General features: G+C 39.8%; 1 long non-coding RNA gene across 2 annotated transcripts; it reads right to left on the reverse strand.

The window, feature by feature from the left end:
- Positions 1–5,220: 5,220 nt before the first annotated feature.
- On the reverse strand, positions 5,221–22,615 carry LOC135294208 (uncharacterized). 2 transcript variants are annotated; one of them, XR_010356368.1, is made up of 5 exons: positions 22,460–22,615; positions 20,340–20,505; positions 18,747–20,149; positions 13,054–13,263; positions 5,221–12,662 (listed from the first exon to the last, which is right to left on the reverse strand). It is a non-coding gene; the product is annotated as an uncharacterized LOC135294208 (long non-coding RNA). The 2 variants fall into 2 exon arrangements; XR_010356367.1 differs by having other exon boundaries at positions 5,221–13,263.
- Between the last annotated feature and the right edge of the window lie 132 nt (positions 22,616–22,747).

Raw genomic sequence — 22,747 nt, forward strand, 5'->3', positions numbered from 1 at the left:
TGCCCTTAAAAATTACTTCTAAAAGGATATTTCCTTGGTATATAAATCACCAGTAGTTAAAGGCAGATTACATTATAATAAATGATAGATGTTATCAAAGTGATTTCAGGCTTCACTCCACAAAGACACTTAAGAGTGAATAGCTTTGTAGGTAACTCATTAATTGCCTTGTAGGTGTCCATGGGATCACTCCTGGGCTTCCAACAGAGCCTGCATGTAAGAGCTTGCTAGAATAACTCTTGCAAAAGCTGACTGAATACATCTATAAAACAGCACCAGGTGAGCTGCAGTGTGAACTAAAACTCCAGGCTCTAATAGCTGCACTGCAGCAAAATACCTTCAAGGCAGGTCTGGAAACATTATGGTGTCTATATATCACACCCAGCTGATTTCAGCTTGTCTGTGAGCATGGTGACATCCCATTTTAAAAAACCGACCCTATGACACAGTACATGACAGGCATGAAAATCTTGGATTTTGCTATCAGTAATCACAGAATGATGCTCATTTCTGTAGCATATGGCAAGAAGTAGCTGGTGTCTGTGGTATATACTGAGCAAAGACTGGCTTTTAAATGGTGACTACAGCAGCAGCTGTGGATATTTGTTTAGCTGAAGCCACTTTCATTTACCTGCCTTTCGAGAAGACAGTATTGTCACAACAGCTGTGTCAGGTCATAAACCAACTTCAAAACAACAATAATTGGAATCCATGGGAAGCACCTGATACTTTCAGGAAAACACAAAATTGTGTCAAAGCACATCAAAGTAAAGTAAGTTGTACAACAAGAAAGATGTCAAAGTAATGTCAATATAGACAAATAAGAAGGTGAAAGATTAGATGCAACAAACATTATTGCTGGCTTTTGGAAATAACTGCAGAATATCCAGGTGATTAAAAAAAATTAATTGGGACACTGGGAAAAGAACAAAGTAGCTCACTAGGTGTGAGCAAGGGAGCTAACTAAAACTAACAAGACTGAATAATACAGCTTCAAGGTGTACTTTACAGAATCTGTATAACAGCGAGGTGATTTTGGGATATATTCAGGTAGACCATTATCCAGTCTATATCTTAAAGAACATCCTTTATTTCCTTGATTTTTTCCACAGGTTTGTCCCCACCTCTGATGCTAAAGATTCTTTTATCATGGGCTCTGAATCAACTACTTAAGCCTCTAAAGATCTCACTCAGAGCAGAGCCTGAAAAAAAAAACTATAGTACCTTAGCAGTACCAATGACAAAGCTCCTCTAAACCCAGGAGAGCTATTTGTCTTTCCTCATCTCCTAAGGTGTCCGTGAATGGGATACCTGCACTAAAAATTATGAAGCAGACTTCTCAGTTATGATTTTATCAGCTAAGGTGCTTCCCTAAACCTTTGTTTTTGCAGTTATAACTTGAAAATAAATTGTTCCAATATGTTCCAAACCTCTAGAAAGGCTTTTCAGTGGCTATGAAGACAATAAAGTGGTACCTACAGAGGAGCAAAAGGAATGCCTTTACTGAGGGAAACAGCCACCTGCACAAGCCACCTACACCCCACAGGCAGCAGCAGTGCACAGGGTGCTCCTGAAGGGCATCTTTGGTTTAAATTTGAAGGGAATTCAATCTGTGTGCTCCAAGACCAATTTTTGATGTGAACCAAAGATGCTAAGGGGGCAATTGCAGCTAATGCACACTCTTATTTCACTAAAATATCACTGGCATATTGCCTGTGGGCACCAGCCTGCTCTGCTGGGTTCAGAAGCTGAGCAGCAAGTTAATGCTTCTGGCAGGACTTGAAAACAGGTTTACTAAGGCTCTTTGGGATTTCTAATGTAAGTTCAGTACTCAGAGGGAAAGATCAGGCCTTCAGGTGTTTTACTGTAGCGAGCTGCTGTTGAGTTCTGAGTGCCAAGGTAGTCACAGAAGACTTCAGCAATAGCTTTGAAACTAGAAAAAGAAATCAATCCTCTTCAAGTTTTGTACAGAAACTGAAAGTCTCATAAATTATCTGAGGTGAAAAATTTCAAAAAAATTAGGATGGAGACAAGAGTGTGAGATTGAAGTACATGGGCATACAAAATATTAGGAAAACTGAGGAAACCACTGCAAGGGTTCATTTTCTCACTATAAAATGCAGCAGAACTTGGAGGACTGAAATCTTTGGCTGAAGGATACAAACACAGTGAAGACCAGAGGTGCAAAAAACTATGAGTGACCTGGTTTGAACTTTGAATTCCAAAAAGGAAATCAGCAATACAGAACAGAAACTTCTCCAGTAACCGTAGGTCCTACAATCTTCTTACCCAACATCTGTTTCCTGCTGTAAGTTTCTGTTTTGGCACTGAAGCATGCCAACTGCCCAAACAATTATTTTGTGCAGGTACAAACACAGACACAAACAGAGTTATAAACGTTTTGGGGATTTGGCATTTGGTTGGTTCAAAGAATGATTTTCCTGGCTTTGCAAAGACTATTCCATGTCCAAACAGGTGGCACATAGAGTAAAAAAGACAGAGCAAGTTACACACAAAGCAGCATCACATGAGTCCCTCTTGTCTGCCTTGTCCTGTGGAGTTTCCAGTACCAGGACCGATGCCCCTCATGCTCCCTGTACAGCAGGATCAGACCAGTACATTTACGCAGTGGGTTTCTAGCTGCAGTTCTCTGAGACACTGTGTTTTCCGGACATGTTTTCAGATAAAAACATCACTCTCCTACCATGGCTAACTTTCATGTACCTTAGCAACATGGCCAAAAATGAGAAGCCTCAGGCATACAGACAAGTTACCAGGCAGTGATGAGTCGCTGTGTGTCAGCTACCCTGCAGTAGCTATCTGCACTGATGCTGGTAAATGTCTGCAAGGAAAGACTTGTGGCTGTGATTTGCTTCTGCCACAGACTGTGTGCACAGTTGCAGCACATCAGCTGATAGGAGGTAATTTCTTTCCCACTTTCATCCTGCCTGTGCTGCCTGTAGTATTTTGCTGGCTGATTTGACAGGCCTGTGCAGACACAGGCGGTGGATGGCTGGAAGCTTGTTTCTATAATTTCCCACTTCGCTCCTGTTTGAAGGACAGCCTGGCAGTGTGTGTACACAGGCGTGGGTCTGGCAGGCACTGGCTGGCAGAGGGCCCAGGGAAGCAGCCATGGAGTGGGAAGAAAATATTGGCTATGATATAGTGTTTGGGCAGAGGTAGGAAAGAAGAGGGAATAGAGAGAAAAATTATGCAGTGGAGTGAGGACAAGGGTTCATAGAGGATGGAGGATAATAGCTGATAGTGAGATTGTGGTTCTGAGGACATTGACTCCAAACAAAGGAAAAAGCTGTCATGTCAAGCAGGATCCTCGCTTCACTCCCTACAAAAGCACAAAGGTATTGGGAAGAGAGAGAAACAAAACCTGCTTGTTCTCTTTCTGTTTTCTTCTTTTTCTCTGAAGGCTGGTACAGTACAATAAGAAATTTAGGAGCACACTGAATACAGATTTCAGTGAAGTGCCTTCTCTGATAACAACCTGTGAATTACTTCAAGACTGAAGTTCAAAAATATTTCACTCCTGTACCTCTTTTTACACCAAAGGCTTCCTACAACTACTCAGGTTTTCAAATGAGCTTATTTCAAAGCTTACAGTACTACCTTGTTATAGTTCCCATTTGAGCCTAGTTAATGTTTGCAATAATAAGAAAATGATGGTTTCAGTGAGAAAATAGCTACTGCAGATATTTGCTTGCATTGTAAAAATGATTGGGTCAAAGAACAACTTCCCCAGAGGGAAAAAAATAAAGAGATCCAAATAAAACCAGAGACGTAAACAGAAACATGCATCACATCTCTATCCTGGCAACCAGCATGAGGGTTCAACAAATCTGCTCCAAGTGACATCCAGCTCAAGGTCCAGCATTTTGCCTTTATTATGTAGCTTTTTTTATTAAAGCTTTGGAGTTTTTTCACTGTCATGTTTTCAGTGATTGAGACATGCCTTTGACAGATTAAAATGTACTTTTTTCTTAAAAATGCTGGGGTTTGATTTCTGGCAGGTCACATGTATTTCAACACAAAAACTGGCACTCTTTTCTTACTTAAGTTGACTATATAAAACAGCACAGATCAAACCAAGCAAAGTCCCATGGGAACAATAGACAGGGAAACACACACAATCCAGAATTTGCTGGATTATTTATAAAATATCATGACTTTAAATAGGTGGTTTCTGTAGCAGCTCATGGATCCTCTGTATACCTGAGATTCATGCTGTTTCCTTTTTTTTTTTTTTACATTTTATCTCCTGGGTTTCTTAAATATAAATTGGATATTTCTGCTTGTTTGCATTCCCTCCCCAAACACCAACAAAATTTCTGGACTTGGCACTAGCACTCTGGATGCATAAAGAAGCAACTTTTCAAATTAAACCATGAAAAATTTAATTTCTCTTGGGGTCTTAATAACCACAATATCTTTCAAACATAAGGTACAAAGCTTAATTAAAAAAAAAAAAAAGAAGAAAAAAGGCTTCAATTTGTACATGTCTGCCTTATTCCCCTACTAAAGGCAAGATCTCAAATTCTCAAAGCAACAAAGGTAGAGGCAGCTATTTAGTTATCTGAATTTGTTTGTCATCATTGTTTACTCTTTACATCCCAGTGGCATTGTATGATACACAGTGCACTATAGATGAAGACAGTCCTCTGCATCACAGCTTACAGAGATAACGGTAGCTAATAAGACAAAGGAAGAGCAGGATGGTCTCAATCTCTCAGCCTTTGGTGTTCATCACCTTTAAAAGAATTGCATTTGTGCTCAGAATTTTTGGTCATGCATCTACCATGGAAAAAAGTCATAGTAAAATGTTTAAGTAGCTAGACACTTTTACAGACTCAATGGAGACATAATTTCAGCACTTCTAGCTTCCCTGTTGTATGTGGAAAACACAGCGCATTAGTTAAAATGTGGGCTGCATGTTTGTGCGAATCCTAAAGGCTGAAAGACAGTGGAAAAATAAGACAAACACAATTTATTACTAGATAAACTAGAAAGTACCTTGTATTATGAAAGCTGTTCTCACAAACTTTAGATGTACAAGTCATGATTTCAAATATTTGATGTTGCAGGCTTTGCCCCTGCATTTTTTACTGCTGCCTGTGAGTAGAGCAGCAGTCTCATCATTAGCATGACTTTATGTTATTCTGCAATATGTCAAGAGCTGCATTCTTTAAAACTGCAGATTTGAAAGTATGAATCAGCAAAATTCTCACATTTTCCTTTTACTGTTAGAGAATGGCTAAACAAACTACAAGTGTAATCCGAAAAAAACAGACGATAAACACTCAGTTGAACTGGTTGGTTTCTGGTTTACAGGCTCTTACATTCTGCTCCCACCAGTGGGAGGATCAGATATGGTATAGATAAAAAAATTTATTTGCAAAAATAATTCACAGTTCATTTATGCTGGGAATCGTTTGTTTCTTACCCCTCAAGAAGTTTCACTTGGTTGCTTAAACAAAAGAGGAACAATTCTTCTGGATATAAGAGAAGGATATTACATTTTTTCATAAACTCCTTTTCTCATCACTTTTCCCTTTTTACCTTTGCTATGTACCACTCTGTCTTGTGGGCTGCTTTAGTTAAAAGAACATAGATATATTTTGCTTCAGAACACATTACTATGAGGAAAAGCCATATAAACACTAACTGTGCGGAAGACAGGACTGAAGAAAAGCAACTCAGAGTCAAGCTGTGTAATGAATCTCCATGGGAAACATATGTAATTAATTAAACATTGAAAGAGAAGACTAAAAGCTGCCAGCTGGGTCATCAAGTAACAATAAAAAACCAATAAAACAATAAAAAAAGATCCAAGAGGCCAACTCACCAACTCAGTGAGTGAGGGCAGCTTCTCTGTTCAGCAAAACCAAAGATTACTTTCACTGCTACCCTAATACATCTCAAGAATTTGCAGGATAAAATCTGCTCAAAAGCTTAATTCCCCCTCCTGTCAGAACTTTCTCACATTCTGCTTTTCATATGTTCCTCCCTCACCAAGCCACTGTGGCCTTAAATGCCTCCAGACTGAGCTCTATTATGTATTCTAGCTGAGCATACCTAGTAAACAGACACATGACCCAAACTAATGATCAGGTTTATAAAAACCTGCTGCACTGTCATCTCCTCCCTTCTCACACATACCACCTGTTCTCCAGCTCATCTGGTTTGGAGTGTTTTTTCCCCCATCCATCTGTTATACCTTCCACTGTCTTCACTGGTAAGCCCTGTGCTGCATCCCTGTATAGTAAGCAGCACAAAATTATACTTGCCAGTGCTGAGTTATTAATTAAGCTAGCAGTAGTGGGATAATAATAGGACCCTGGCTCAGTACAATTTTCACCTGAACCAGCTGAACACATTTACCTAAAGGAAACAAAGGTCACTCTTCCAGCATTTTAAGTATTTACAATTTTTATTAATAGTACAATTAACCATTTCTACCATTACAGACAGACACTGTCTGTCTTTCCTGCACTGAGAGGTAAAGCACTGACCTCATGGTAGGGAACAGCAGACAGGCTTGCTTTTGCTCTGTAGTGGCAACAGCTCCCTGCAATGCTGTAATAAGCATGCTGTGACAGCCAGTCATGACACCAGCCAGAAGACATCTGAAAAACACTGCAGTAATGTTGAAGTGAACAAAATATTTAACTCTGCAATTTCTTTACAGGGAACCCAGGTCAGCTACTTGCTGAAAGCAGGACCCTGGGACAGTGAGGACTTAGGTGTGCAAAGAATTTTTCTTTGGAGGCTTTAGTTCCTTCTCTAGAAAGCAGAAGACTATCCCTTGCATGGCGCACATGGTTTATGCTTGCACAGATATGTATTGAAATATGTCTGCATAACCTGTCTTTCTCCATCTCTCCCAGTCAAGAGAGATGGAGAATGCACACTCATCACACAGCCAATGTGTCAGTATGCAAGTGGAGTATTTGTAACCCTCCTCTTTTACCTAAAAGAGCTTAAGCTATGCATATTTTCTTTGTTTTATACTCCCATGCTACATTTGCAGGGAGGAATTTCTCCTTCCCTGTGTCTGGACATCTTTGATTTATGGAGGAACTAACCATTTCTTTTAACTTTGACCTTAATTCCACAGCAATCTGACTGTTTGAAGAGGGGTTGAAAAAGGCTAATGAGGAAAACACAGCAGCTTCTAGAACCTGTGTCCATCCAAGCATTTCACTGAGCACTGGCTGTTGTCACAGCCAAGTAAATCCTAGTTACCTACTCCCTTACCAGCTCAAGAATGTATCCTACAAAAGACTCATGATCAGGAAAATAACAAACTGCTACATTTAATCTCCCCATCCATGCACTTTGTATATACCTATCAAAGGCACTGAATCCCAACAACCTTAAACTAAAAAAAATACTTCTTGGTTTCTGGGTTTGATATCTAAGGCAGCACGTCATCAGGAACCTGTTCAAAATTATATAAAGAGGGAATAAACCAAAGGGCCTCCAGACTCCAAGGATGGGCTGAATTCTCCCTTACAGCAATTTTGTGATCCATGTTTACATTTTTCATACAGAGCTACTGGCACTTTTGGAAGTTCAGTTTACATCTTGACAGCTCCAGCTGTCAGGTCAGTGCTACAGACCAAGAGAATCTGAGAGGGTCAGGGCCTTCTCTCCAAGTCTTGGTTGTTTCAAAAAGTCTGTAGCCAGTTATACAGAAATAGAATGCTCCTTTCATGAAGTACAGACCATTTCCTCTTAATTAGTGAGGACATACAGACTTTTGACACCCTCTTTCTCATGTATTCCATCCCGTTTGTATCAGAGATTTCTGTTACTTTTCACATGGCTCTCACTCAAGCTTTTCAGACTTCTTTCATTCTCATTGTAAAGACAGACAAGCAGATTGCTCGATAGGAAAATGCACATGAAATAAAATGTGCTTTCCCAGCACACAGCCTACTCCATGGGGAAAAAAACTAAATGCCTCTGCACTGCCAATAGGTACCTAATACAAAAGAAAGTACCACAAAATAGAAGTAACCTGTTCTACAAACTACTGGCACAGATGCAAGTATTGCTCTGTGCAGGTATCCAAAGTGCAACACTAGAGTCAAATACGTATCTCCCTGCAGCTCTGCCTGAGTTACAACAGCAATGTTTTTGTCTCCTCTGCTTTCTTCAATTAGTGTCACATCCATTACTGAGCTGCAGCAAAACTGACATTTCGGGAAACAATGCCTGGGTCTTGCTAATCAGAAGGAGAGCTGTAAATCTTGCAAGGAGAGTGGTTTTAATTTGTGCCTATGGGATTCTGATATTGAAATACTGGCCTTAAATATCTGCTCCATGGGGAGTTACTGCTGCACATTAATTCTGAACTTACCAGTTGTTGAGCTGCAATAAGAACAAAAAAAAAGAGTGATGAGTGACATAACACTAAGTGACATAGCACCAGGAATGCTGTAGCAAATGCAGGAGTGCACTCAGCCTGAAGCACACCACACCAATGTTCACCCCATACACACACATAGCCTGTACTATCCACTTGGAGAAGGAATCAGCATCAGATAGCCCAGCTTCACCAGAGATCCACTCCTACTTAAACACGGAGATTGTTACATGGAACAGCAACACTGCCCATCAGAGAGACTTGACAGGTCACCATCCAATGTGCCACTTCATGCTTTGTTGTCTTTCTCTGGCTATAATGACTCATACTGGGACATTTCATTGAGTCATCTTCCATGCAGCCTGTTACCACAAAGAAAAAAAAAAGGTCAGATTAACTTAGAGAAGTTTTCTGAAGTGCCTCTCTTCAGCTTAACACACTTTTTGATTATGCAGCTTCCTATTGTTTTTGTGAGGTGACATGAGATCATCATGATTCATTCAAGTTGTCCATGTTTCACTACATTTACTGCTGGAAATGGCACTCCAGAATGCAGATACCCTTCAAATTCTATAGTCGATGGAAAAACTTCCACACCATATTTAGAAATTCTCAAACTCCTCTTTGCTGTGGCCCTTCATAGAGGAATTTTTCCCAGCTGTAAGATGGATTGCTGCTTATTTTTTAAGATGCAGTAAGACAGTTTAAGGGTCTGTCCATTCTTTAGAAGTCTTGGTAATATACATACCATTACATTTTTTCTTTTAAATAAGCCTATAAAAGTATGTAAAAATTCAGATTTCCCACATTTTATATGCAAAATCTTTCTAATACCAAATAGAAGCAAAAATATATTTGGCAAATGCAAAACGACAAGGAAGTATCAATTGAATGGAGACGGAAGCTCTCCTTTTTGCATGAGATAAATATTTATATTCGTATAAGCTTCAATTATGATTCATAAATATCTCAGCATTATTAGCATCCTTGTGGCAGCTTCCTGAGGCATGGTAATGCTGCCATGTCTGCTTCAGAGAGGAGGAGCTGAAACACTGAGGTTCATCTTACAGAATTTTTAGTTTCTTAATCTGAATTATTAACCTGGGTTCCTCTCATCACAAAGCAAAAGAGAAGCAATCACTTTCAGAGTGAATGGTCCTTCCTAAAGTAAGCCAGCTGAAATTACACTCAGACATTATCTCACCCTAAACTAGATACACAGAGAAACTGGAGGGCTAGAGGATGCAAGACAATAATTTTGTTCCTGTGCTTAGGGACTTTGTTAACAAAGAAAGTATGCAGCAAAACATTATTTTTCATATTTCTCAAAAGTCAAGCTCACATCTTAACTATTAAGTAACATAAGATAGTGCGCAAGAAAATAAAATCAGTATTTGCTAAAAATCTTCTTTGATGGATTTGATGCAATACAGAAACTGCAAGATTAGTTTAAACTATCAATAATTCTATAACACACCTATTACAGATGCAGACCAAAGTAGCTTGTTTGAAAATGCTTGATAGGTACAATGATGTATGAAAACTTATTATGTATAAGAATGGTAAATCTAGTGACAGGGCTGAACACTATAAACAACTCAAAATTGCATGCAGCAAGTCATCAAACACATAGATAGATCATATAGTTGTTCTTTTTCTTTTTAATCCACTAGAATAGAAAATTAAGCAGTCAAAAACCAGTCTGGATTTCTTGACTAATATGTACCAACTAATCAACTAAAAATGACGATTTAAGGAACCATCTTGTTCATTTGCAAACATAATTTTATTTGTTTTTCTTTACTTTATTTCTATTTCCTTGAAATATTCCCCTCTCACATATCTTTCCTGGAGCTTCAGCATGAAATATAACAGCTTTCAAGTAATACAAGGGCAGGAGCAATGAGCTAGCATCCAAATAGAAAGGAGAGAATGAAACCACAAGAGCATAGTTGAGTTTTAATGTGTTACAGTCATCTTATAAAATTCTCATCAGTTTGACTAGTTGCACTGTAGTTTTCCCCCAAGATTTCTTTTCCAGAAGAAATGAAGTGTGATACTGTGGGTTGTGTTCAAAGTCAACTGCTATCGCTGATTTCAGTAGAGCTGTTCAGAGTGTAAAGCTACGTGCAGAATTGTGGTCCATCTTGTACAACTAAATGAAAACAGGTGTTTAGAACAGACAGAAAAAGGGTGGCCAAACCATAGGTCTATTCAAACTAGTATTGAATGTATTCCACATTTTGGAAGCTGAGTCACAGCCAAAGTGTTTTGGGTTTTTTTTAGTGAGTGATTTTATTTATTTCACTTCTACAATGATTTGACAATAACCAAGGTAATCAATTACGAATTTCAGGCAAAGTTCTGATTTCTGCTGGAATTGTTTTTGTATGCTGTGGTATAGCTGAGAAACACATGAGGAATATTCCTTCCTTTTCTTTACCAAACCTGGCTGGTTTTCAACATTTGTATTTATTCTGAAATCAATTCAGATTGACTCACTTCTAATGAGCCCGCTCCTACATCTACAATCTTAAAGAGGAACCTAAATGCTTTAAAATAAATGTATTCCAAACCTGGCTTACTCTGGTAACCAGGGTTTACACAGTGCACAGGCAGGGAAATGTCAAAGCACTGAAATAAAAGACCAAAGAAGTCAGTCTGTTGAACTGATACACAACTACACCACAGCAGCTAGAGAATCAAAAGAAAAAGAAAAAAAAAAAAAGGCATAGCAAAGTGTTCCTATGGTTTAGACGAGTGGTTCCAGGCAGCTTGTCAATAAACTGGCTGTAATATCTCCTGCGCTCTTTCTACGTGATGGAAAGGCATACACGAATATTTAGGTCAAATAAATAAAACATATCTCATAAATAGTACAAACCAGTGGGCGTGTCCCGGGAGGTCTCAGTTTAGTGGCCAACATTTGTATCTTGAAAAGGGATGCAAGTGTGCTTTAACATTTTGTATCAAGATGTTCTGGTTTGGGCTGGGGTACAGGTAATTTTCTTCACAGTAGCTGGTGCAGGGCTGTGTTTTGGATTTGTGCTGTAATATCATGGGGATGTTTTGGTTACTGCTGAGCAGGGCTTACACAAGGTCAGGGCCTTTTCTGCCTCTCACCACACCCCACCTGCCTGGGGGCTGGGGGTGCACAAGGAGCTGGGAGGGGACACAGTGGGGACAGCTGACCCCAGCTGACCAACGGGGTATCCCAGAGCAGGTGCTGTCATGCTCAGCATGCAAACTAGAGGGAAAATTGGCTGGAGGCTGCTGCTCAGGGGCTGGCTGAGTGCTGGTCATTGTTGTTTTTTATTTGCATCACTTGTCTCTAGGGTTTTATTAATCTCGTTTTAAAATATATTCTTTTTCATTATAAATTATCAATATTATTATTTTATTTTATTTCAATTATTAAGCCATTCTTATCTCAGTCCAGACATTTTCTCACTTTTCCAATTCTCTTTCCCACCATCCTTCTGGCAAGGGCGGGGATTGAGGGACCAGCTGTGTGGTGCTTAGCTGTCAGCTGGGGTTAAACAACAACACAAGAGCACCAGTGATTTAGTGATTTATATAATGTTTCTCCTTTTTTTTTTTAATATCCATATCCAGAAGGATGCACTTAGCAAAACAAAAAACAAACAAAAAAAAACAAAACAAAAAAAAAAAAACAAACCCAAAAAAAACCCGCACAAATTAAAATATACTGGGTCAGTTACTGGTTGCTAGATCATTTTCTCTCATAAATAGGTCTCTTATCTACTCTTGTCTACTTACTGAATAGTCCAGAATTTTCCTTTCACTTACCACAGGTCTGAATTCTGAAATATAGACTAAAATTAGGACTATAAGATTAATCACTTATAGAAGGGTACAAAAAAGCATGGCAAATTCGAAATCAAAATGCAGACAGAGAGGTGAAACCCTGCAGCAGTCTGAGACCAACAACTGTGCATTCCAGCTTCTATTATAATATGTATTTATTTTTTCTTTATATCATATCACACATTTTCCTATTCATTATCTGCCAGCTACTATCAGGGATGACCATGTGCTCTCTAACTCATTGCTTTGCTTAATAATGCACTTGCTATATCTTCTTGTCTCACTTACCACACTTGTCTCATTTCCAAGCACCCATTCGAAGCAGCTAATTACAGTCATAATTGGGGCACTTTCAGACCAGCATAGATGACTTGTGTTTACCAGATGGTGGATCCAGATCTCCCTGTCTTGTGTGTACTCAGCAAACATAACCACAGCCCAACATTTTGGAAACCTGTTTTAGATCAATGTTGCATCAGTATGTCACTGAGAACTGACTTGGCCTACATCAATATAAGGTAGTTCTGCTTAACCTATTTCATACTGAATTTCCCCAAGAGCTGCTCTGATAGTAAAAGACTTTTAACAAAATATTACAAAGATTCTAACCCCTAAAAGGTGTAATCTTCTGCAGCTTGCCTATCTGAATTTTAAGAGTGCTACGATAATTAAGGACAATAACAACTTCAAGGTCCTGTCATTGGATGCACCACTCAGAATCCAACACATCTGCAGCTTAGAGTATCACAGCTTTTGTACTCAAGCTTGTCCTGCTCAGCACACAAGTAATAATGTAATCAAAAACATCTAAGAAGAAGAAAAAATATTTAAACTAGAATGCTTACAGTTCATGGCTTGGAGCATTTCTAACACAGGTACTTTACAGTTGCAAGGATGTAATCACAGGTATATTTACTTTTTCCATACAATAGCCACCACACAGGAGTTCAGAAACTTCTCATGTTACAGCTGGTCAGCATTTTACTCCTTCATCTGGCCACTTAGCTACCTTCTGTCCTGTTCCATGCGCTATAGACCATCCCTGTGCCACAGAGCTTTAGGAAGACAGATGGAAAGAAGAAATGTACCAGTCACTGCATCCATAAATGAGGACAAGAGTATTGTTATAGCTTCTGATCAGGCCATTTCTGCAGTGGTTATTGGCACATACAGCAGTTCTCCTGGAAACAGCTGAAACCTGAAGGATTACAGCAGCCTTTGTGGCAAGACTGCTAAAAACAGAGCTAAACAAAGCAATAAAGATACAAAAAGCAAGGCTAGATTCTTCAGTGCTGGGAATGAGTTTGCTACAGTGTTAATCTATGAGTATGGACTAATTTTACACAAAGGCACTGGAACAGCATTACTTTAGATTCAGAAGCGGTGCTTTCCTCAGGGAAGGCTCCCAGGAGAACCACTTACAATGATTTTTGTCCCACCCCCCTTTCCTCTCAAGCCTCTGAAGAAGTGCTGTATTTCCACCCCTGCCAGAGAGAGAAAAATGAGAGAAAAATCATTCTACCAGGCTTGAAATCCCCAAATGCTTTTAGTGGTTGTAATTTCCCCAGTGAGCAATTTTTAGCAGAATGAGCAGATAAAATTACACTGCAAACCATCAGACTGAAGGATAGAATCTTCATCATAATCAGGCATCATTCTAGCAACCGTTTCATCTCAGGAATTCCTTGCATATTCATCCCTCTTAAAGGCAAGGGGACAGAGGTCTCTGAATAGATGCTGTACTCAGGACTTCCTCCTACATTTTATTGCAACAGAAACTGGCTATATTTACAGGGCTTGTATTTGCTGTTCCATGAGGGTAATCCAAGGCAGCCCAGTGTTCCCAGTGAACAGCAGCTGTACAGTTGCACTGTTTGCACCAATGCTGCACCAGCCCTGCATTCCCGACCAGGACTGTGAGATTATTAAATACCAAATTTGAACAGATGCAAAATACAACTACAAATACGAACGCAAATATGTACAGGTGACATGACATTGAGCAGTTACAGATTTACAATCATGTAAATTAAATCATATAAATGAACCACCAGCTCTGCCATCACACTTTTCCTCCTGGTCCTCAGTCTGTCTTTCAAGTACTATTTTTTATTTCATATGACTGCTGTGAAAAATGATGGCTCTTATAAATCTTCACAGGTTCAGATACTTAATCACACACCTCCTGCATCTATGACCAGGGTAGCAACCCTATAGACCTGGATTTATAAGGCCACATTTCAATTATCAGCTCTATAGTCACGTAATTTACCATTCCTCTTTCCTTCACAGTTTCTAAATGTCAGATGTATAAAATATTTGACATTTAGGGAAATACCAGCATTATAACAAATATGACAATACACTAATTTTCAGACAATACATGCTAGTAAGCATGTAATTTTCAAGACTTAATTTCAACCCTAGTATGCATATTTTATAATCACCCATTTTAAAATTTAAATTAGAACAATTGCTAGTATTAAAAAAAAAATATATAAGCATGATCACTGAACCAAAAATAGGAGTGAGTTATAATTAGCATGCCAGCACATAAATGCCATAGTAGGAACTGATACTGGTTACAAATAATTGATTTGTGAATAGATGTGTTCTCTGTGAACTTCAGAAATCTGTAACTCAGAATTATTCTCATTACAGAAAATGGTCATCTTAGGTGAAAATAATTCTATGGATGAATGATCCAGGAAAATTAATCACTTTTATGGGCACAGAAAGAGGTTGTTCTGGGTCATTGTCCAGATAGTAAAATATTAGAAGCCTGTGATCTAGTTTATAATTCATGCTAGGCTATAGTTAGGCCTACAGATATTAAAAAACCCTTTCTTCTCCTGAAACAGAAATTGCTTTAGAGACCTTTGCAGCTTTCAGAGTTTAAACATCCAGTCCAACGATTTTGTTAATACATGTCTGTAAATTACAACATTTTTGAAGAAATTGTTTATTCTTATTTGAGATGGGCATCCCAAAAGAAAGCAAACCTAGCTCCTAAAATTTCAGTATTGCTGTATTGTCCAAAAAGTACAATAGTAACTTTTTTCAATTACTATTTGTTTAACAGAAGAGTGGGAGTGAATGTAAGATGAGTCAATAGGAAACACTGCTTCTAATTTTTACCCTAGCTCTGCCTTGAAAGGGAATTCTGAAAGCAATCAAAAAGAAGCTCATGTGTTGATGTTTCATTATCTGTCACTGGGATCGTGGTCTGCTGTCTAATGTCCAGCACCAGCAATAATAGTAATAACAGGTTTTTTCTGTGTATAAATTTGGTCTGTATTAGCCAAATGGGAAGATGCTGCCTAGACAGCTCAGTAGCAAAAGCATCAGAGGAGCAGGCGGATTCTGAAGAGGCTATTTCTTTAGATATTACATACATTAATTGAAAAATATCTCTGCTTTATACAAAATAAGAACACCTTTAGAAACATGATACACAGAAGTAAAATGTAACAAGTATACCCAGCTACATACGTGACATAGAGCATCCACAGCACAAAGATCAAATAGAACTCAGAAATCATTGAGATTCCTAACATTTAGCACTAAAGTATATCTTTGAATCAATAAGTCTGACCTCTGTAATAGCACATCTAATAATTCTTTCGTTTGAATTAATCAGTCAACAGCTTAAACAGTTATTTGAAAGAGGTTAATGGGGTGGTAACAAAGATGTTTCACAGGACACACATGCCAAGTGTCAAAGAAAGTGGTCAATAAGTAGCAGAGGATGGCTCCAGAAGCTCATTACAGGTGGTGAACACGTCTCAATACTAAATTTAATGTTTCCTGAAGGGTATTGGAAGTATATACTTCATATTTGAAGTTATATACTTCAAAGCATTATACTTTCATATTTGAAGTTTGAGGCCACAGTCAATGGAAGGTTGTTAAGAGAGGATTAAATTGTTAAAAGCAATGCTCTAGGTAAGTGGCCTCTGCAGGCAGCATTTTGGATGGATATCAGCTGGAGAAGGCACCATTTGTTGAGGTTAGATAGAATCGTGCTTCAATGATGAGGGAGTGGGCAAGACTTATCACCATGCAGGGGGTCGAGAAAGGCAGTGTCATAAACTAAAGGACATTGCTTGAGTCTGAATGCAAAGAGACAGGGCTGAGCTGGAGAATAAGACAATAACCTGTGAAAAACAAGTAGGGTGGTGACCACTGACCAAGGCAGGAAATGACTTGGAAAGTCAGGCAAAGAGGTGAGACTAGGCATGCCACTCCAGGGAAGTTTCATAACATGACTAAATGTGTTCCCTTTTAATAAATGTGGGATGAATAGCTTCTGCTCCTGTCCAGAATGCTTTCTTTCACTCATGCATTCCCTAAGGAATACATACACACACACACACATGTATTTCCTTTTTCTGAAGATGACTGGCTGGAAAAAACCAAATTTTTAGCTTGTCTTTGTGATGTCTTGATAGAAAAAAGCAGTTCAGCTACTGCTGCTCTACAGACATGGTCATATGTGGTACCCATTGTTAATATTTAAGGTTTGAGAGGTCTGGCTAAGAAGTTTATAGTAGCTAAAAGAATATTGCTTTCAAGTAAAAACTAACAGTGATGGCTTCCAGCTCCCCACTTTTCCACACCATCACAGATAATTTAACTTCTGTCTGACCTGTCCTAAACTGCACTTGCATTATTACACACTTGGATTCTCTAGATGTCTGACACTGGTATTTATAAATAAACAATTCAGAAAGGTGCTGTCATTCAGAGTGGAAATGCAAGCCTTTTTTTTTTGTGGATTTTTCCCAGGGAAAAAAAAACCCAAAAACCAAAGAACTAACTTTTAATTGAGTACATGGATTGGAGTGAAGCATCATGAAGCATCACATCTAGGGAGGTGATAATTCTGTGAAAGACATGTTGGATCCACAAGGAATTTCTGACATTTTCTGCTTTGACACAGAGGAGGAAGTTAAACTCTTCCATTCAATGGATTTTGCCACCAACCACAGCTAAACCCCTCTCACTGAACATCCCATGTAATACAAAGCAATAACCAGACAATGAAGCTAATGTTTCTGCAGGAGTGCATGTTGCAACCTCTCCATCCACCCCCTCACACAGATAACATTTCCCATGTCATGCACAGTAACACATCTGACTTCAATAATTTTTAATGGCATTTATGAGCTTGATAACATATCTTTAAATTTTATTACCACAATTTCCACCAAAGTGCAAGCATGAACATTCAAATAATCATTTATATACCTAAACAACATTGTCACCCTTCAGAGAACTACCTATTATAACTGGACATGCTTTTCAGAATACTCCCAGAAATACTCACCATGCTTTTAAGAGCCATGATGCCCATTATCTCCTTATAAAATAAGCAGAATAATCAACATGCCTCAAATAACTTTCCACTTTGGGATACTACTTTGCTGGCCAACAGAGCAACCAAATATAGCTGCAAGCCAGCCTTTCTACTTAAGCATGGTCAATATAGGCATTTGTAGTACTAAATTTTCCCTGGACAACATACACCTTTTAATATCTTTAATATGCTGCCTTGTTTTCTCTTCCCTGATGTCCTCTGTGGTCTTTTGAAGAACTCCAAGTACTTTGTGGGGCTCTAAAGGAGCTCAATGCTTCTCACTCATTCATCGTATGCTTTATGCCCAATTAGTAAATGAAGACTGTAATGAAAACCATTTTTGTCCACGTAATAAAAAAATTAGCAAAAAGCTGCTTATAAAAGTGAATTTTCTTCAGTTCCAGAATAATCTATCCATGATAAATCACCACACCTCCCATCCCACCAAAAAAAAGAGAGAAGGAAGTTATTTAAAGTACATAAGAGAAGAAGAAAAACAGTTTGTTGTGTTAAAGGGAGCAGGAAAGAGACACTAGATACCAAGAAAAACATGAGATATATTTGCAGGGAAACATGTCCCCAAGACAGACAGTTTTGAGGACTGTAAATACCCAGCCATTTATCAGACATGGGCAAAGAGCCCATCAGGATAGGACAACTCCTCAGAGCAGCCCAGACTACTGAGAGCCCAAGGGAAAAGGGTTTGTTTTCAAACATCTCAGACCATCAGAGTACTATGTTCTTTCATCTGAAGAGAACAAACGGTGAGTTATAAGAAATTTCTCCTTTCTATAATGGTCCACAAAAAGGAAAAAAAATGAAATTACTACTAATTCACTCTCATTTCTCAGTACTTTTTAAAACACACTGGCCTGGACTGTATGAAGTTTTCAGATATTGATTTCATCAGCAGTTCCCTGTCCAGAAGAAATAATTATTTCCCTGCTTCTGATCATGATTCTCCTTTTATCACAGCACCCTCTATCACAGCTCTGCACAGGGAGCTCATATACAACCAGCTACTTCCCATTCACAGTCAATGCTGTCCCATACTTGGTACTCTATAATGTAGGAATGACTAAATAATTTTTTTCCTTAGAATTACACTTATGTTTATACCTGTATGTGTTAAAAAATAAATTGCCTGAACAAGCTGTGTGACAAAAGCTCCCCACTCACCCCGAATCCTCTGCTGTCTTCTTTGTTTACCATGATGTCCACCTGTCTTTATAACATGTCCATTCTTTGCCTGTTCCGTGGGTTATGGAGTAAGTGCAAGTCAGGCACAGGCTGCTGGAAGCTGGCGTTTTTAAGAGGTGGTAAGAAAACAGGTGTTAATATTCTTCATAAGAATTTTAATGAAAATTGGCACTTCTGTTATAATGGCATATGATAAGACAAGTGCCTTTCAAAAATTTGTTGCATCTGTGGAGGAACAAAATATGTCTTCCCATTGTAATAATATCTGTGTGACAAGACTTATTTTCTATTAAATTGATATAAATTGGCAAGTATTCTTTTATGCTCCATTCTCTTTCTTTCCTTTGGAAATGGGCAAAGACTGATTTAGAATAAACCCAAAATATTCTCTATATAACCCCTACTTTAGTTATGCTCCTAATTGTTTCCAATTTCCCTAGCAATTCAGAAAAAAGTAAGTGAAGACTTCAACACTTGATTAACTTGGGCGGGAAAAAAAGAGGAGGTTAAAATAAAAAACAAAGGTTAAATGGGCTGCGTGGTGCCCAGAGTATGCTGGTTCAAAGATTGTGAAAAGTCAGTAATAACTGCACAGTTCTGTGCATGGGAAGTACTTGGCTCATTACATGGTCTCAGTGTCTAAATGGCATTCACGTAACACTGAAGATTAAATCAATGTGAAGATGAAATCTCCTGAAAGGAAATTCTAACAAAAGCCATTTCTACAATGCACACAGGCTGCTGTCATATATTTAGGCTTTTCACACTTCTTTTGTACAGCAAACCATCACTATCTGCAAGAGTTGTTACCAGAATGTGAACTTCCTTTTCTTAATTATATTTAAATTACTCTAAGACTACATATGGGGAAAAATAAAATCCAAAGGAAAAATAATTCCAGGTAATGAGGACACACTTGACTAGGTGCTCCTTCAGGGTGGTTTTGATTATATGGATGAAAGACTAGGAGTCAAAACACAGAAATTAAGAATACAGAGAGGATGCTTAGGAAGGAATAAAAGAAGCATGGGACCCTGTTGGATTTCCGGAAGAGAGGCCTGCTAGATGGTAGGGACCCAGATGAAAAATATATGTCAAATGTGTTATTTCAGGATAATTTTTCTATTTGAATGGTTCTGTTTCGTTTCTGTGGATAGCTCTGTAATTTTCTGGCTGGTAACTCAGGATGCATCCCAAAGCCTGATGCTCCTACTGTTCAGATCAGGAAGGCAATGGAGCAGATGACATTTTTCATCCCTCAGCTGTATGAAGAGGCTCCCCATCCATGGCACATGGGGTCCTGGAAGCAGACTTGCCCCTCAGGACATGGCTGGGGCATGTCCCTGGAGAGGAGATTGCCATGTCTTGCCAGTCACAGATACCTGAAAGAAAGAAGGACATGTCCCTGAATTCACATCCAAACCTCCTGGACACAGCAGGTCACTGACTGCCTGAAGAGTGAGAAACTTCCAGACTATGACCAAGACAGATAAGACTCCACAGGTGTATTACCCCACACAGACACATATTCCTCAGGATATGCCATTATTATGCAAAGTCCTGTTGTGTTACCTGAGCTGGGCCAGAGTATCTTTGTACGTCACCATGGCAGTCACAGCGTCAGACACAGATGCCAAGATCCTGGCTCCAGAGGCAGCACAGCCCGACCTCTGCTTCCAGTACCAGCACTAGGCTGTTCTGTGCTAGCTTGAGGGTCAGCAAACATCTCTATCAGCAGCTTCATGAGAGACAGAAATAAATAGCAATGTAGTGGTACAAAAGCTCTTTAGCTATGACCTATCACTAATTTTTGCATCTGGTAATCTTCATATTGCCTAAACAGAGATTTTCCTCTAAGTGGTAAGTGTTCTGTTTCACTGGGTAAAATCCATGCCAATGCCATTTGCCCTAATGAAGACAGTCCACCATCTCAGGAAAAAGTGACAAACTGGCAATATCCTGCAATACAGGATAAAAACATTAGCTTGTTTATAATGTGTTATAATTGGAATGGAAATCATTCACAAATTAAATAAGTGAATAAATACAGCTCTCCAAAGTCCTAAATTGAAATACTCAATTGAAATGCTTGTCTTTGCCATTTGTGAAACAAATGTTAAAACATTTGAAGAAAAGCTTTTGCATTTTTATTGCAACTGTTCTAAATGGAAGAGTGATAGATGATGAAACACACCAAACATATTCAGTCCAGATCACAGGAAAGTATTTGTCACACTGTCACCTAAGAAATCACTGTATAAAACTAGAATACAATGATCAGCAGCAAGGTGATATCCATTTTTAGTCCTTGTTATAAAGCAGGAGGGGCATCAGAAATATGAATGAATCATCTTGAGTCATCCAGCAAAGTTTCACAAGGCTTAGCACAGTGACTGAGGTTGATCTGAATGAAGGACGGCACCATGCAGACTTGCTGAGTCCATAACTCAACAGGGGAGAAGGAAATCTTCCATCTAGATTCCAATCATTCCCAGGGCCTGATTTGCCAGAGGGTTTTAGGTGAATAGTGGTGTAAATGAGGACAAAGTATGTTTTCCTAAAATTTCCCAGGCTCCCCTGTAGACCAACGTATCCCACTGTTTTGACATGCCCTGGAGGACACACTTCTCTCCCCTGACTGTACAGAGGACCTAGGGAAACTATTTTCTGTGCAGAAACCATCTGTATCTGACATTTAAAGCTGTTTGGTGCAGCTCCTCTGACCCAGTGGCCTATATCCGAGTTTAGTTCCAACTCACTCCAAGTCCCACTGGCCTGCCCTCACTCCTCAATATCTAACACCTTTGTAGATATGCCCATGTGTCCCTAATGTCACCATCCAAAGATGGCAGGCAGCCCCATCCCATGCTGCCCCAACAGGCTCCTTGTAAAGGCAGAAGCTCCTGCTCTAGACCAGACACTGGGTATCACTCTTTTATATCTTCTAAACCATTTTTTCATTTTAATGTGGTGGTAGACCACAGAATGAAAGAATGACTGAGGTTCCAGGGTGCCTCTGGGGGTGGTCTGGTCTAGCCCCACTTCTCAAATTAGAGTCAGTTAAAAGAGGTCATTCAGGACATATTGGAAAGGAGGTCGTAGCCAGGTGGGGTCAGCCTCTTCTCCCAGGTGACAAGGATGAGAGGACATAGTCTTAAGCTGTGCTAGGGGAGGCTTAGGTTGGACATGAAAAGGAATTTCTCCAGAGAAAGAGTGATTTAACATTGGAATACCCATTGGAATGGGCTGTCCAGGGAGGGGGTGGTGTCACTATCCCTGGAGCTGTTTAAGGAAAGACTGGCTGTGGCACTCAGTGCCATGGTCTGGTTGGCAGGGTGGTGTTCTCTCATGGGCTGAACTCAGTGATCTCAGAGGTTTGTCCAACCTAATTGACTCTAGCATTCTATGGTTCATTTTCATATGGCTGTAGACCAGAGGATCACAGCAAGGTTAGGCTCCAGGGTGCCTCTGGTGATGTCTGCTCCAGCCCCACTTCCCAAAGCACTGCCAATTACAGCAGGTCATTCGGGACCACAGAATCACAGACTGTGAAATGGTTTGGGTTGGAAGGAACCTTAAAGACCAAATGTTCTGTCATGGGAAGGGATGCCACCCACTAGATCAGGTCACTCAGGACCCTACCCAACCTGGAACACTACCAGGGATGGCGATGTCCTCAGCGTTTGAGTTACCTCCATTGGCAGAGACACCACAACCTCTCCGGGCAAACCCGCGCCGCCGGCACTTGACCAGCTCCACAGTACGGGGATAATTTCCATTTAAATCATTTCAGGCGGCCCTTGCTGCCTGAGGGAAAAGCCGTGGAGCAGCGGGCGCTGGGGGCCGGGTACCTGGGGGCCGGGGGAGGAGCGGGCCGGGGGCGGCCGCCCCCTTTTCCCCCCTCACCGCCTCCCACGCGCGCACCTGCGCAGGCGCGCGGGCACGAGGCGCGCCCCCGCCCCCTCGCTCGCACCCAGGCG

The sequence above is a fragment of the Passer domesticus genome, chromosome 2 (assembly GCF_036417665.1).
Source record: "Passer domesticus isolate bPasDom1 chromosome 2, bPasDom1.hap1, whole genome shotgun sequence".
Classification (NCBI taxonomy): domain Eukaryota; kingdom Metazoa; phylum Chordata; class Aves; order Passeriformes; family Passeridae; genus Passer; species Passer domesticus.